Source organism: Rattus rattus, chromosome 2 (genome assembly GCF_011064425.1).
Source record: "Rattus rattus isolate New Zealand chromosome 2, Rrattus_CSIRO_v1, whole genome shotgun sequence".
Lineage (NCBI taxonomy): Eukaryota > Metazoa > Chordata > Mammalia > Rodentia > Muridae > Rattus > Rattus rattus.
This window is the reverse complement of record NC_046155.1, coordinates 124585607-124603564: the sequence shown is the minus strand read 5'-3', so window position 1 is coordinate 124603564 and position 17958 is coordinate 124585607.

Sequence of the window (17958 nt, the reverse complement as noted above, 5' to 3'; positions counted from 1 at the left end):
AAGAGGGTAGGATGCTAAGAGCAAACCCACCAACCAACCAACCAACCACCAACCAACCAACCAACCAACCAACCAACCAACCAACCAACCCACTTTTGCCCCATTTTAACAAGTTACCTTCACTGTGCTGGCAGACTTAAGTACCCAGCAATGATGCATTTCCTATTATATTTAGCTAACCAAACCTTATTGCACTGTGTTTGAATAAAACAATAAAAAAATTAAAGCCTCTTTGTTTCATTGGCAGAGAAAAATTTGAATGTCATGCACTAGTCTCACCTGGCCTGATATTTCTTCCTGCTTTCAGCCATTTTCCCAGCACAATGACTCTTCATCTTACTCACAGACACACGAGTTAATTAGCTAATCTGGATTTTGATTCACACGTATTAAAAACCGTCTTTTTCTGAGCTCACAAAAAGACCCCTTATGTGAAATAAATGGCATTATGTCCAAAAGAATGGTGTTAGATTGTCTTTTACTTTGGACGAAAAGGAGGTAATTAGTTTGATATATATTTTTCATTCGTGAATGTTAATGCCATCTTCACAGCAGAAAGAAAGGTGAATGGCTGTGCCCGGGCACTGCTCCTGGATTTTGTGGTCCTGACATTATAGAAAGGAGTTTGGGGAAGTGGGAACAGGATAAAAGGGCCTCAGTTGAATATGTGGGCAAGCAGTGTTCTTAATACTTCAACAAAATCTCACAAAGTTCGAAATTCATAGAGCGCTTCTGAAAGGCTGCCAAGAGGGATACTTTCAATAGATTGGTAGAATGAGGAATCAAATGTATATTATTTTGGAAGATATTGGAGTCTAATACAGCCTTTGTACAGGTTAAATTTATATCAATAAAATACCAGGTGGAGAATGGGACCATTTAATACCCAGCCCTCAGAGGACACAGAACGTCTCTAGGAAATATGAACACAACGTGGGGCTACCCCTTTCAGGCCTCTGTGTTCCTTTTCAAAAGCAGCCTGGGAAATTTCTGCCATCCTTTGGAGTTCGAGGCAGCGGCAAAGCTGCGGTCAGATGTGATGGATTGCGCAGCCAATTTGCTTGAAGTTTGTGGTTCATTAATCCAGCTTTTTTTTTTTTTTTTTTTTGAATTTCAAAGGACTGGAGTGATGTCATTTGGAACGTAGATCACAGAAAATTAATGGTGTTCCTTGGTCAGAAGTGAACACGGAGACAATGAGACCTAGAAGAAAGGGATGGGTGGTGGCTGAGGAGTGGGGGAGTCCAGTTTCCACCAGGAAAGCCTCTGTGGCTCTTCAGATCCCACCCAACCCCCCGGCGGGCTGAGGGAGGCGGCTTTGGAGGGATTGCCCTGCTCCTTGTGAGAGAACACAGTTTATGCTAGTGGTTCCCAGGCACCCAGCAGCGTCTAATGTCTTGTCTATCACATTCAGTGCTGCAGACCCGCCTTGTGTCAGTCCCTAGGTTCTCAGCCTACCACTGCCTCTGCGCCAGGAATTTTAAAAGTTCGGTTTAGATGATGGGAGCCCTGCCCATTCGGGCGCGACGCTTCCATCGCGTGCTTCCCACGCTGGGACCCAGGTGGAGTGGCAGAAGGGAGCCTGAATCGTTGCCAAAAAATACAGGCTGGGAAAGCGTGCTCAGAGCAGGTCCCAAGAAAGATCAAATGGGACAAGTGAATGGATGTCTAAGGAGCATATCCGAGCTGCAAAGCCGGGAGTTAGCTGCAGTCTCATAGGTCATTGGACCACTATAGCAGTTATCTGTGATACTAACAGAAATGGAATACTTGGCACGAAATGGTCACACAGCCACGGCTTCTTGAATAAAACGAAGAGAAACAACGCCAACAACAAAAGCCTCCACAATGGCTCAGCTAGATGGTGACACTATGCTTTTTTAAAGTAAGGAAACAGATTTTAAAGCTGTGCTCAGGACAGCAGGAGAATTCTGTTCTCGGTGTCTTTGTGAATTGCTAACAATGCCCTTCAGACATAACTTTTCAGTGCAGAATCACAGAAACCCTGGACTCTGAGAGTGCCTGAAATACTGTCTAAGTGATTCCGTTGACCTTATACACAAAAGGCTAGTGGTATCCCAGTAGGACTGTCATCTTGCATGAGGACTTACGCATAAGAATACTATCTATGGCACAAGGTGAGCCATCTACACTTCATAAGAAAGTTGGAGTTTATCACGCATCTTTAAAAAGGTAATGAGCCAGGCGGTGGAAGCACACACCTTTAACCCGGCACTCAGGAGGCAGAGGCCAGCGCCCCTCTGAGTTTGATGCCAGCCTGGTCTACATAAGGAGTTCCAGGACAGCCAGGGCTACACAAAGAAACCCTGTCTCAAAAAAAGAGTGATGAGATTTTGCCCAATAATTTTCCCTTTGGAAATCTTGACTTTGGCTTAGGACTCAAAATATGCTAGTGTTTATTGGGTAACAATATAATTATGTAATTGCAGGAGTGAAATGCTTTCTTTTTTTTTTATTATTAACTTATTTCTTATATACATTTCAATGTTATTCCTTTCCCTGGTTTCGGGCAAACATCCCCCCTCCCCCTCCCCTTCCTTATGGGTGTTCCCCTCCCAACCCTCCCCCATTGCTGCCCTCTCCCCAACAGTCTAGTTCACTAGGGGTTCAGTCTTAGCAGGACCCAGGGCTTCCCCCTTCCACTGGTGCTCTTACTAGGATATTCATTTGCAACCTCTACGAGGTCAGAGTCCAGGGTCAGTCCATGTATAGTCTTTGGGTAGTGGCTTAGTCCCTGGAAGCTCTGGTTGGTTGGCATTGCTGTACATATGGGGTCTCGGCTCCTTCAAGCTCTTCCAGTTCTTTCTCTGATTCCTTCAACAGGGTCCCGTTCTCAGTTCAGTGGTTTCCTGCTGGCATACGCCTCTGTATTTGCTGTATTCTGGCTGTGTCTCTCATGGGCGATCTGCACTCACATTTTGATCATCCGTCTTGAGTTTCATTTGTTCTAGGCATCTAGGGTAACTCAAGCATTTGGGCTAATAGCCACTTATCAATGAGTACATACCATGTATGTCTTTCTGTGATTGGGTTAGCTCACTCAGGATGATAGTTTCCAGTTCAACCATTTGCCTCAATTTCACAAAGTCATTGTTTTTGATAGCTGAGTAATATTCCATTGTGTAGATGTACCACATTTTCTGTATCCATTCCTCTGTTGAAGGGCATCTGGGTTCTTTCCAGCTTCTGGCTATTATAAATAAGGCTGTGATGAACATAGTGGAGCACGTGTCTTTTTTATATGTTGGGGCATCTTTTGGGTATATGCCCAGGAGAGGTATAGCTGGATCCTCAGGCAGTTCAATGTCCAATTTTCTGAGGAACCTCCAGGTGAAATGCTTTCTATTGGCAGTGCGGAAGTGGTTCTGTCACACTTGTAGTCAGAGCGATATGGTTAGTTTTTGTTGCTTGTATATTTATTAGTTTCTGAGCGCGTTTTTAATTTTGTAGCATATTCTCTGGCTCCTTCTAACCATGCTTTTACTTTAAATACATTTTGGCCATTACTTTAAGATAGAATAAAAGTGATTTTGTACAATCAGTTTTATGCATTCCCATTTTGGTTCTTTACTTTCACTTAGGGTCTGATAACCCTGGTAGTCACTAAAGATCGGTCAATAAATTGTATCTTTCAGTATCTGCGAAGAACAGAGCCTTAGAAAGAACCCAGCCCCTGTGTTCCTTCTGTCTGGGCTTCATCCTTCTGTGTGTGGAGAAAGCATATGAGATTTAGCGTATCTCATTTATTATTTGAGGATTTCATACAGGTGTATAGTGTATTTTGATCCAATTTACCCTCTATTCTCTTCTGTCTAATTCATCTCCTATCTCCACCCCATTTTTCCTTTCTGTAGTTTATAAGGCATTAATGTTGCATTCTGTATAGATATGAAGGAGTCATAAATAGTATTTGCTACCTTGGTACATCATACTGCTCTTGACACTGTTATTTACGTTTATGTGGTTTTTCCATTGTCATCCCCCTCCCATAGTCTGACTCCACAATACATTCCTGAAATGTCTAGCCACAGAAGCAACTAATATCCCTAACAGTTCATTCTGTTAGGACAGGGTTGAGATTCTGGTCCACAACCCTTCCTCTGCAGCAAATGCAAAGATTTTTTTTTAAGTGTATTGCACCAGACTGTCCACAATGGCATCGATAGGGATGATGATGAGGACTCAGGGATTGTTGGTTGCCACTTTTTCTTGACCTTGAGCATGGAACTTTATAGCTTTTGCTCAAGTTTTCATTTGTGCTTTCCGGTCTCCTCTTGGCACATTGCAACTGCTCCTGCTGCTCACCCAGCTCTTCTATGATTTCTGCACCAACCTGGTCAGTTTCTGCACTACTATCCTTCTTAGCTTCGTGTACCCCTTCTCAAATCCAGAGTCCACTTAGTGGTGCTAATATGTGCACGGCTATATGACTACTTATTAGGGCACGGTAGCCTCTCAGCTGGTACATCCCCGAAGAAATCTGAGTGCTTCTACCCCTGCTAATTGTCAATAGTTCCCTCGATAGAGGTAGAGCTCTGTAAACCCCTCCCCCATTTGTGCTGCCAGAGGGATTATCTTGATCTTGTGCATACACCCACAGTTGCTGTGAGGTCATGCCCGGAAGCCACAGTTTTGCGTCCTCCTCAGTTTATGGCATTTACAACTCTTTCACTTCATCCTCTTTGATGATCCCTGAGCCCCGGGGGGAGGGAGGAGGTCTGATGCATGTGTTTCTTTTAGAGCCCAGCACTCCATAATCTCAGTAAATTGGGAATATTTGAAATGGTGGCCCCATTTCTGGGTTGGAGCTGGGAGCCTTGTGAGTACTGAGAAGATAGAGAATAGTTTACTGGTGGGAAGTATCTGAGGGTTTTCAACACACGAGGAAAGAATACAAAACCTTCCTGATGGGACTTTCAAGCGTACAAAGTTTTAAGCACATCTCCATTTCCTTACACAGACCTAACGGTCACTGTCATGTTTGTATGTCATGGTTATGTCTTTGTTCTCTAGTTTATTCTTATGGGCTGGTTCAAAGCAAGACTCCTGTGGTTTCATCAGTAAGGACTTACCTAGCAAAGATGGCCCCTAGAACAACGAGCAATGTTTCCCCATTAAATATGCATTAAACGTATAGTTTCCCTGATTGTTTTGAAGGTGTTCTCTGGAGTCAGTCAGGATCTGGTTCTGACACATTTTTCTATCTTTATTAATAGTTTTATTTAGTACAGTAGTAGGGGGTTCATGATGAGATTTTCACACACGATGTATAACCATACCTTGCTCTTCTTTGTCCCCTTGGCTTTTCCCATCACTCCATGTTTGAATCTAGATTCCACATACAAGAGAACACAGAATTTTGCCTTTCCTTCCCCTTATTACTCTCCTTGTTCTTCTTTCGCCTTTTAACCTTTCTCCATCTCATCTTTCCCCTTCTACCTTTCTTTCTGGGACCTGGGCATCATCAGTTAGGCTAGGCTGACTGGCTGGCCAATGAACCCCATGGATCTTCCTGTCTCCGCCTCCCTGATCTGGGATGCCAAACTCATGTAATTATACCTGCCTTTTTATATGGTGCTAAGATCAAACTCATCTCCTCATGTTTGTGTGGTAGGAAGCAGGCATTCTACACACTGAGCCCTCTCCCCAATCCTCTTATTGTTTTGACTTTGGGGATGAAGATGTGGTGCATAAACCAAGGTTTTCCTCACAGAGCTGAATACATATCCATGTCCCAGGAGTTTGTGTGTGTGTGTGTGTGTGTGTGTGTGTGTGTGTGTGTGTGTGTGTGTCTGGTGGCTAACGAGAGTGTGGGTTCAGCTGCTGTATCTTGCTAAGGAGATGCGTCTAAAGATCATCAGATATTGTGACAGAATAGTAATGCATTCCTTTTGCCTCCCCCCTCTACTGCGGGTCTCCTGGATAGCCCATCAGAGGAAAAATTTTCAAAATGTCCTTCAGCCTAATCAAGAGGGACACATTTGAAAGGCGTTGCACCTGTTTTGAGATGTGAGAGAGATAGGGAGTAGTTTATGTTCTGGGCTGGAGGGAGGGTAGTGACCCAAAGTAGTAGACTTTGAGTTGACTTTCGCCACTCAGAGAGGCCATAGGGTATGCTGGACCTTTGTGACTACATTGAGCATCCTTTCCTGCAGAAGATGCTTCTCTTCGTAGGACGTATCCTGCTGGCTACTTGATATATAAGTAGCTGAACTTTGTGAGGAGTGGGAAAACATGCTTTAAAATGAAATAATTACCAGTGAAGTGTGAAGTACTGGCTTAGTTATGCTTCAGGGTCATTCACCCACCCAGGGGCTATTTGTGGCACTGTGGCAGTGCTGTGCTGTGGCTTCAGCTCTTTAGGGGATTGTCTGGCATTACTTAGGGCAACAGCTGCACCCTTGGGTGTCCTGGTTGCAGACAGCTAATTGTCACACACCTCATATACAGTCCTGTAGACTGCGCCTGGCAGACTTTTGGCTTCAGCTAGGTGGGTACCTTTCATGTTATGGCATCTTTGACTCTCAGCTACTGAAAATACCTTCCTTCACACACTCGGGCTCTGCTAAAGACATACCTGGGCAAGCTTGACTCTCATCTATTTAAAGTCACTCCTATTAACTTGGAGTTTGGGCCATCTACCATGTGGGAATCTGTCACTATGCATATTGCAGAGATCAGGGAAGTAACTGGCTTGTGTAGCCCTGAGAAGGACACAGGACAGAGAAGAGCTGACAAGCAGCCTTAGCCATGGTGTCTGACTTGGTGCCATCTTTGAAATCAACACCAGTGAATAAAACACTTCTCAAGTGAGTGTGAGACAATCCCCGAGGACACACACAGGAAAGGTTGGACCAACAGGGTTTGTTACACATCAGGAGGCTAGCTCTGGGTACTGAGAGCCCTCAGGGCAAATGGCAGCTTTGAGCCCCAGGACCGAGATGACAGAGCCTGCCAAAAGCCAGGTACGCCAGCTCTGACATCAATGTGTTCCCCAGGAGCTCACTGCCATTCATAATCTTTGTTCTTTGATCATAGCTTAATAGAAGAGAAAGCTCAGCGCTTTTGAGGTCTCAGCTGGGAACTGGAGCTCTGACAGGCAAGTCTGAGAGGCCAGGAGCCCAGATAGCTCTCTGCAAAGAGCACAGCTCACATTGCCAGAAGACTCTACTCATTGGCTCAGGGCAGTGGACAGTTTTCTAGCTGCTTTCCATAAATAAATCCTGATAACTTCATTTAATATCTCACTCTGTGTTCCTGCCACAGGGAAGGTGGGGGTGACTCAGGAGTTCGGATACCTGCTTGGTTTACCCTGTGACCAATAGACTTCATCTTTGTATGTCCGGAAAGCTAAGCTTCAGACCCAGCTGGGGCTCTTGGAGACAAAGCTTTCGTCTCCAAGACGAAAGAAAGCCAATTTCTTCTTCTCTGGGGATTTAGTAAGTTAATCTATACAGTATCACCAAAGTAATGAAGCCACAGCCTCCAGGCACTAGAATTTCCACAGAAAACCAGCCAAGGGTGTTTAAGAGGATGACTGACTTTTTCCCCCAAGGGGCGTGTTCTTCCTAGTTGTGACAACCGTCTTTGGAGTATGGCAGAAAGACAGATGATGCAGCCTAAAGACTGTATAGCTCCTGGCCCTTTAGATGTTTTCTTCCCTGCTTATGATCACGCCTATCTCTACACTCTCCCCAAGATAATACAATCTCTCAGGACCAATCAGACAGATTCTGTAAAGGTGTGTGTGTGTGTGTGTGTGTGTGTGTGTGTGTGTGTGTGTGTGTGTGTGTGTGTGTTAGGCGGATCATTCTCTATTTAGCAAGAAAGGTTAAAACTTGACTCATGGTATGGGATACATAAGACTTGTAGAACCATGTCCAGACAGAAGCACATGAAGGAATATTCTCAGTGAGACATGTGTGTGCACTCACTTCTCACATTGCCAGACCTGGGTATTTAACTGGAGGGGCATGTTCAGAGTACATCGAGTGAACCCACCCTAACACAAGGTGGAAAAGTCTGTGACTGTGTAACAGGTACGGGCTCCCCTCCTGTTCTCTGAGTTGGTGGCAATGTGGCCTTACTTCCACCTTTTTCTGGGATCTAGGCATTATCTGGTCTTTCTGATGTCTGTTGGTCTTCATTTCTGAATGTGCTGCTCTTAGTTCTGCCCTAGTAATTCAAGCTTGAGGCTAAGATGGGATCGTAACACATTCTTTTGAAGCCCATTCCATCCCTTCTTCCTTCTCTTTGTTCATCCCTTGCTCCCTCTCTATTTTCCTTTCCCCTTTCCCTTCTTCTTCTATCCTCTCTGGACACCAAGAGCTGGGTCAACCAAAGGACTACAAAGCCAAGCGACAACACAGTTTTAAATTGAAGGCACTCATAAGATTCTACTGTTGACACTGATGCATATTCAGTTTTAAAGCTTGTTCTGTGCATCCAAACACATGACCCTCGCCTTGTTTTGCATATTTAAGCTTTCAGCAACAAGATTTTATGTCTGCACAAGCAGAGACTCAGTCTTTTGCTTGCCTTGGTTCCCAGCATCTGTGTCAGTGATGTGCTCTGGGACATAGATCAGACTACCCTTCTCCTGATCCCAGTAGTGAGTTCTGAGTTACGTGAGTGTACAGCCCAATGCCTGGCATGGAGTAGGTCTCAGGGAGTGACAGCTATTATGATTACTGTGGGTAGAGAAGCTTGGGAAATATTCCTCAGTGCATTTGAAATGTGTTGACAGATGGGCAGAAACAGGAGGTGAAATTTAAGCCTGTTGACTTGTTAGTAGAATAGTTCCTCAATTAGATAACAGCAGAAACTCCTGGTGCTGTTTTGTTATGCTTCAAGTTGGCATTCTTTGTGTGTGTGTGTGTGTGTGTGTGTGTGTGTGTGTGTGTATGTATGTATGTTTTAGAGAGTGTGGAGGGCAGAAACAACCTTGAGTATTAAACATTTTTTTTAAAGATATGATCCTTTATTGGCCTTCGGCTCATCTAATTAGTCTAGGCTGGATGGTGAGCCATGAATCCACCTAAAACTCTCTCTCCAAAGCAGGGATTACAAGTGAGTGCCACAAGGCTTGATCTTCTTATGTGGGCTCTTGGGGATTGAATTCAAGACCCTGTGAATGCGAGACTACCAGTTTGCCAACGGAACCATCTCTCTAGCCCTGATGGCATTCTTATGAAAGGTTGGTTGTGCTAGAAAATAGGCAGAGTTATGAAATAAGATGTAGGTAGCCTCAAGGCGAACTTGCTAAGTTGACTATAAGACACCATGACACCTAGATGACAATATGTGGCTTGCATCATCATAGGATTAACAGTGACAGTTGGTGGAGTAACTTGTACATAGAGAAGACCTAATTAATTAACTAATTTTATAGGCTATTAGTCTGCTAAGGTTGCCAATAACAGCAAGTAAAGTATTACTGTATATGTAATACCCAAACAGACAGCTATATAGTCTTACTGTTCCAGAGGGAGGCAACCCAAAACTGGTGACATTAGACTTGCTTCCTCAGAAGCTTGCAGATGCTCATCTTCCTCACCATCTATTTGTTGTTTTTCTTCTTCTACCTAATAAAAAAAATAAAACATCATCTTTATTTTAAGGTTATCAGCTATTATAGGTTAGGCTCACTGTAATTGAAGTTGATTACCCATACTAGAAATTTGTCTAAATGAAACCATGCTCGAAACTTTACTATTTGTGTTTTGAAACAAATCAGAACCAGGTATTATTCCCCACTTCTTAGAGAAGAGGAACAAGAGCCTGAGAGCCTGCCTATGGCCTAGTTCATCAGAGGGTATTGAGAAGAGTTCCAATTGTTCTTGAAAGCTACTGGGCTTCACCAATATGTGAATATGGCAGGTAACCCTAGTTATGAGCACAGTACTTGGGTCAGTACTTATTCTTGCCTTGCATATGAGCTTGGCTTTTAGGTATTGGATCAAGTAGACATGGTACTTAGATAGAAACGAGGTATCTTAGGTATCTGTGCTTCTTGTACTCATGGTTTGATTACTAACCAGAATCTTTTGACCACAATACCAGTTATAGCCAACATCTCCATGACTTAAGATTGCTAGCTCTCTGATTTTATGAACTGCTAATGTCAATGTCATTTTCATCCTTCAACAATCCTGTGGGTGTAGGCAGATCTATAACTCCTCTTGAAAGCCTCTAGGGCCAGATGTACTCCAGGATCCAGAGCTTGGAGGACTTGAGAAGTGTAATAACAGTATACGTGCCCTTCTCGTTACATAGTATGCCCGAAGGCTCTGAGGCAGTTTTGAGGTCCTAGAGCTGAATGTTTAAATAAGTCACATGACACTGATAAAGGTAAGTAACATCTTGTTTGTTTCGGTCAGATTTTGCTACTTCTGAATTAAAAAAAAATCTGGTATGTTTTAGGGCTTTTTGAATTCTAGATGGGCTTAGTGGATCCCAAGTCATCCCTTGTGTGAAGTCGCACACCTGTCTAGGGAAGTGAGCTGGGTTGAAAGAACTCACGATCAGGTCATGACTAAGGAAGCCTCCTGGAAGCCCAAAGCTCTGAATCAGCATCTGTCTGTCAATGGAAGGAGTCGAGGGTAGGATTTTATTGATTAAAATCTGGGAACAGTTCTAGGAACAGTGTAACCCATTGGTCATGGACTAGGTGTGTTGGTCAGCCTCTTGGATCAGGCTGGCCACTTGAAACACCCAGCATCCTGAAGTCTGAAAATCACCAAGTTAAGGAAAATGGCAGGAAGGTTAGTTGGTTTTTCTTTTGTGTGGGGGGGTTAGATATCTGAAGGTCTGTTTTATGAAATGAAATATACAATCACACACATAAATTAGATGCAAGATGATTTTTTTCATTAGAATGTAGACTCACAACAGATTGCAAACCTTAAAAAAGCTGCCCAGCATGAAGGAGGTAGATGGGGACCTTTCACACTTTCTGCTCAAATTTTCCGTAAGCTTAAAACCACTCAAAAAATCCATTAATTAAAAAGATAAAGAAATTGCCAAATAGCTCAGACACCAAACAGACCAGAAAGCATTTTTTGTTAATTAACAACATGCACCCTTCTTTAATATTCTTTTGTCAGTAGGTTTTTTTGGCTGTAAATTCTTTGATTTTTTTTTTTACAAGATAATGATATTTTGTGGTTTTTTTTTTAAGGGAGCAACTATAAAAGTCATCCGTAAAGATGATACAATCTTTCTCTTTAGCATGGTTGATCAAACTGGTTTCTTATTAGGAAGAGTTTAGAAAAGTTCCTCTTAGCATTTCATGCCTTTGTTGGTGATATCAAGTAAAATTCTGGGATCCGTGATAAGTTGGAGATCCATCTTCCAAGCTTCTTACTAGCAATCTTTGTTTATCCTCCTGTGGTCCTCAGGGGAGGAGAGCTTCTGGAGCCCCCTAGAGATGCATGTTCCAAGACAGATGGGAGAAGAGTAAGTTAGACTTAGATGTGTTTCCAGTGACTGTCTCTCTACAATCCGGATGCTTCTAGACCTCCTTCTAGACTGTGAGCAGTGCCTTTGGAAGGAAGATCTTTAACAGCCCTGTCTTCCACAGTCTGCGGCTTTCGCTTGGACTTCTAGCTCGTTCATGTTCTGCTAATAAGGTCTCTGTTTTGAATGCATGCCTTGCCTAACATGCCAGTTTCTTAGGAGACAGATCCTGCAGCAAAGGGGATAAGAAAAGAGCTTGTCTTGAAAGTATGATGATCTAAAGTTTGATTCCTTGAATGCAGGGAAAAATTTTGGGTGTGGTGGTGTGTGCTTATAACCTCAGATCTGTGGAAGTAGGACCAGGAGTCTTCCTGGAACTTCTTGGTTAGCTTGTCTAAGCTAACTGGTGAGCTTCAGGCTGTGAGAGGATTTGTGCTGAAGGTTGACAGCTGAGATCAACTTTTGCCTTGCACATGCATACATGCACATTCTTCTTACATGTGTGCCCACACATAGGTGAAAACATACACACACACATCACACACACACACACACACACACACACACACACACACACACACTAAAAAAAAAAACAGGCCCTATCTCACTACTCTTAGATTTCTGAGTATCCCCAAAGGATCCCTGATGTCAGAGGCATGTTTCCACATGTCTATGATCCTAGCACTCAGCATGGTGTCTGTCATGAAACTAGACTTTTGGAGACATGGGAAGAATAAATGAATAAGGTATTATTTTATTCATTTTATTTGTTATAATGGAATGAATACATACTTTAAAATATATAGAGGAATGCAATTTGTAAAGGAAAGAAATGGTAACTTATAAAGGAAATATGTTTATTTTCCACAGCTTTTTATTTATTAGGTGTCTAGGAGTGTGGTGTGAATCTGGTGAACACATTATCATCCCATGATGGAAAGGCAGCAATCCAGGGAACCTGTGCGATAGAGAGAAGCATGGGAGGCCAGACTCTTCCATGATGATGTTATTTTGTTCATGAAGACGAGGCCCTTGGGACCTAAACACCTTCCATTGGGAAAATGTTGCAATATGAGATCTGGAGAGATGTTTAAACCACAGCAGACAACTGTGGATGTGGACCAGGTGGATCCCATCTCCAGAAACACTTACACTACTGTGCCAGTACGCACTCGTGATCTCAGCACTTCAGAGGCGGAAGCAGGCAGAAAGGAGGAATTCAAAGTCATTTCAAATACAAAGTAAGTTTGTGAACAACCTGGGCAACACAAGGCCCTTTTCCACACACACACACACACACACACACACACACACACACACACACACACACTCTCTCTCTCTCTCTCTCTCTCTCTCTCTCACACACACACACACACACACACACACACACACACACACACACACCAGCAGATGTGAAGGTCTGCTTTGGTTTTATTGCCAATTATCCAGGAAGCACCAAGACAATGTGCACCAGTGGTTCTGAGCTTGGAAGAGGAAGATGAGAGGTCATGGTGGAGTGACTGTGGCACTCCCATGTTTATTCCACAGAGCTACTGCAACAGGCAAACTGTGACATATGAAAAAGAAATTTATGACTCAGTCTAGGAGGATAAAGTCTGAAATCTGGGTGTTAGTCAGGCCATGTTCCTTCTGGAGCTAATAAGGTACCCTTCCCCATCTCTTCTTATCTTCTGGTGTTTTTCTGGCAGACTCATTGTGTTCCTTGTCCAATCATTGGTCTTCCCAGATTCTATCATCTGTGTCATCCCATACTATCTTTCTTCTGTGTATATCTATGCCAAATTCCCCTTTTGTGTATAAAAATAACTCACACTGGACAGGAGTCAACAGTAATGACATTGCCTTCATGTGGTACAATATTCAAAGGTCACATTCCCCAATAAGTTCCTGCTGGAGACCTGAATGTCAGGGTTCACCATGCCTTTTGTGTAGTGCGATTCATTTTAACCCATGACCACATTCAGAAGCTTTTGCTTTCAGTTTTCGATATGACATTCATGGGGTAGATAGAAGGACAGGGTACTCTCAGGCACAGACGAACAAGAATCCTGGATAGGGCTTTTCAGTTAGGTGAAGTAGTTCTATGCAAGGAACAGATGGAAGAAAGGAAACAGAGATGGAGAATGAGAGAGAGTGAATGTGTTACTCGGAGCTAGCCTTGCAACTTCATCTTGACTTGGACAGATTGCTCTTGGATGTTGAAGATATGTTCCTGCCAGACCGATCTCTTGATGTCTGTGACTGGGAACCAGACAGACTTGTGTTTCCTTGAGTCCTGGCTCCACTCTCTTTCAATTAACTACAGGATTTAGGTGACATGACTCAGCCTCCGAGAACGTGCTATTTCTTGTTGAAAGTAAGAATAACAATGATCGTGTAGAATTATTAATTATTAAATGTGATCAGGCATATGACACATGCGGGTCAGGAAAGGCAGAGTATAAATGCTAAGTGGATAATGATTGGTTTTGTGTGTGAGTAGAACATGTACGCATATTTGTTCATTGTGTAGGCTACAGATGTCTTCCATTATGCCCCACCTTACTTTTTTGAGACAGAATCTCTCACTGAACCAAAAACCTCACCATTTTGGTTAGTCTGGCTGGCCAGAGAGTCTCTAGGATCTTTTTGCTTCTTACTCCCTTCAAGGACGGGCTTTCAGATGATCACTAAAGCTCCTGGCTTTTATGTGGGTGCTGGGGATTAAAACTTGTGCATCAAGCATGTTACCCACTGAACACTGTCCCGGCCTCTATTTTCAATGCTCACACCTGGCTCTGTTTCTTCTATCGATGACTCTGGAATAGCTTGTTAATTTGGTCTTGTTTCCTTTCTTACTTTCCCTTTACTCAAACTCTAGTTTATCAGGCTGTATGCACCGCCCCTAGAAATAGTGTAAGCAGATACCCAGTCTCTAGGTAGGCAGAGTGTGCAGCAAAGCCCATCTTTTGGGTTACATCAGTTCAGTGGCTTTGTGGATTAAGCTATATATCTTCTCTATCCTAAAGTGCCCTCATTTGTCAAATGGAAAGGTTGTTGGTCTGTTCCTATACATAGTGCCTGTCAGGCCATTGGTTTTATGTTCCCGTGAATGTGGTTGGTAAGGACTACTAGAGAACATGATTGCACTGTAAGAAAGCATTTTTCTTTTTCTGTTTGCCATTGACAGTGACATGGCATTGAAGTCCCTGGGATGAGGAAAGATATGAGAACATATACTAGAGGAAGAGGAACCAGTTGTGTATATTTCGTGTACTTTGCCATTTGTTTTGAGTTTGAAACCATCACACACACGCACACACACACACACACACACACACACACACACACACACACACACACACACACACACACACACACATACACTCACTCACCAGTGAGTTTAAGGAGAGTGAGCATGGCTATGTAACTCACTAGGGGCTCTCAATGCTGGTGAATGAGAATGGCAGTCCTTGAGCCCAAGATACCTGACACTCACAACCCTCAGGAGAAGCCACTGGACCCTCTCCACATGGAGCCGGTGTAGAGGTGTGAGCTGTCTTTGGCTTGGGAGATGAGATGCCGAAGAGAGTTCTTGTGGAAGCAATGAGGCATGACTAAAGACCCACAGGCCCTCTGGCCTGCCAAACATGCCTGCGTGAGAAAATGAGCTCTCAAGGAGATAATAGACTCAGCGTCTCTGGGAAGCGAGTAGGCAGCTGGTGGGAAATGTTCCTATGCAGAGTGAGCGCCAGCTTCAGGGTCCCTCATAGCCTGTTCTGTGTATGAGACAACAGCCTTGTGCTAAGGAGAAAATATGTGTCTTCCTTCAGTCCAGAAATCCAGGAGTAATTACTGCCGTCCGTGGAGGTTCCCAGGCTATTTTACTGTATTTATACTAAGCAGGTGCTTTCTGCTCAGGAACTCTCCCTTCAAAGGATATTAAAATAGAAATCAGCTCCTTCCGGTTGAAGCTATAAGACAATAACTGGCAGCAGCTCACAATTCGCAAAGTGAGGTGTTAGAGGACATAGAAAGGAGAGGGTGGAAAACTGGTCTGGGAACCTTCATCTTTTGAATGCTGAGGGACAAAGATGGGGATGAAGAGAGGATGCTGAGGTGGGAAAGACGGAGAAGGGCAATGGGAAGCTGGAGAGCTTCTTTGCACAGGGCTGTGTTAAGACTCTGGCTGTCGATGGAGAAGGAACATGAGTGTTATAAAGCTTATGGTGAGAGAGACACGGCTGGGCATATGCAAAGCTCTGGCCACGCACCCTGTGATTCTTTAAGGTCACACTGGATCCAATGGGTGAAAAGATGTTGGAAGGAAAACCTCAAAATATGAGATGCTCAGGTGCCAAGGAAATTACCGTAAGTGACCAACCAGAGTATCTATTTGTCTACATCAAGGGCACCAAGGCACACTGAAGCAGATCCTTCTGATAATAACTTTGGGTTTATGGAGCTGGTAAAGGGCCAGGCCATGGTAAGTACTCATTCTGTCCTCAACATGAGTCTATGGAGTTGATACTATTAGCATTTTCATTTTATGGGCAAGGAAGCAGGTCAGGTCAGTTACGCAAGGTCCTGCAAGTATAAAGTTGAAGATCTGGGATTTGAACTAAGGTACTTTGGCTACGTATTCAAGTCTTTCATCAGTATATGCTGCCAAGTCTTCTCCTAGCAGCAAAGCTATGGTGCAGTTCTATGGAGGAAAATGTCCAATGTCCTGCTAGGAAGTCTAAAAGAAGCTGGGATTCTGAGCCATGGTATTCCTGCTTAGGTCTCTTTCTGCTGAGTCCCCAACTCACCCTTCCATATCGTCTCCATATGCCTGTGGAAGCCTATGCTGGGATCCTGACATCCCTGCTGCTGGACAGTTGTCAACACTGGTGTCTGGAAATTTTGGCCCAAGTCTGAGAAGCTTCCTCAGAGTCTCCTGCCCCCATCAGGTAAAGGAGATTTTGTAAATCCTGCCCCAGGAAGAGCACTGGACATCTCCAAAATTCCTAGAGGAGAGCTACAGGCTCAAAAGTAAAGCTTTTCATTGATAAAGTTTGCTAGTGAGACCTGGAACAATCCTCTTCCTTTATTTTTATTGGATATTTTATTTATTTATATTTCAAATGTTATCCCCTTTCCTGGTTTCCCCTCCCCAACCCCTTATCCCACCCCTTGCTTCTATGAGGGTGCTCCCCACACACCCACCCACCCAACCACTCCCACCCATCCACCCACCCACCCACTTCTACCTCACCTCCCTAGCATTCCCTTACACTGGGGCATTGAGCCTTTACAGGAACAAGAGCATCCCACCCATTGAGGCCAGATAAAGCCATCCTCTGCTACATATGCAGCTGGAGCCATGGGTCTTTCCATGTGTACTCTTTGGTTGGTGGTTTAGTTCTGAGAGTTCTGGGGGGTCTGGTTGGTCGATATTGTTATTCTTCCTATGGGGTTGCAAGCCCCTTCAGCTCTTTCAGTCCTTTCTCTAACTCTTCCATTAGGGGTCCCTGTGCTCAGTCTGATGATTGGCTGCAAGCATTGGCATCTGCATCTGTAAGGCTCTGGCAGAGCCTCTCAGGAGTAAGCTATACCAGGCTCCTGTCAGCAAGCACTTCTTGGCACCAGCAATAGTGTTTAGGTTTGGTGTCTGCATATGGGATGGATCCCCAAGTGTGGCAGTCCCTGGATGGCCTTTCCTTCAGTTTCTGCTCCACTCTTTGTCCTTGTATTTCCTTTAAACAGGAGCAATTTTGGGTTTACATTTTGAGAAGCGTGAGTGGCACCATCCCTCAACCAGGGGCCATGCCTAACCTCTGGATATAGTCGCTACGGGATCTCCCTCCCCTTTGTTGGGTATTTCAGCTAATGTCATCCCTGTTGGGTACTGGGAACCTCTTGCTTTCCTGGCGTCTGGGACTTTCTGGTGGCTACCTCCAGTTCCCATCCCCCATTTCTACACATCTCGGTTTAATTTCCTGACCCTCTGTACATCTCTCCCATTTTAACCCATACCTGATCCTGCCCCCTGTTTGCCTTACTCCTCTTCTCCTGCTCCCAAGTCCCTCCCATACTCTACTTCCTATGATTATTTTGTCCCCCCTTCTAAGTAGAACTGAAGCATCTACATTTTGATCTTCCTTCATTCTTGAGCTTCATATGGTCTGTGAGTATTCCGAGCTTTTTGCCTAATATCCACTTATCAATGAGTACATATTATGTGTGTTCTTTTGTGACTGGGTTACCTCACTCAAGATTATATTTTCTAGTACCATCCATTTGCCTGTGAATTTCATAGGGTCATTGTTTTTAATTGCTGAGAAGTATTCCTTTGTGTAAATGTACTACATTTTTTTTGTATCCATTCCTCTGTTGAGGGACATCTGGGTTGTTTCAAGCTTCTGGCTATTATAAATAAGACTTCTATGAACATAGTGGAACATGTGTCCTTGTTATATGTTGGTGCATCTTTTGGGT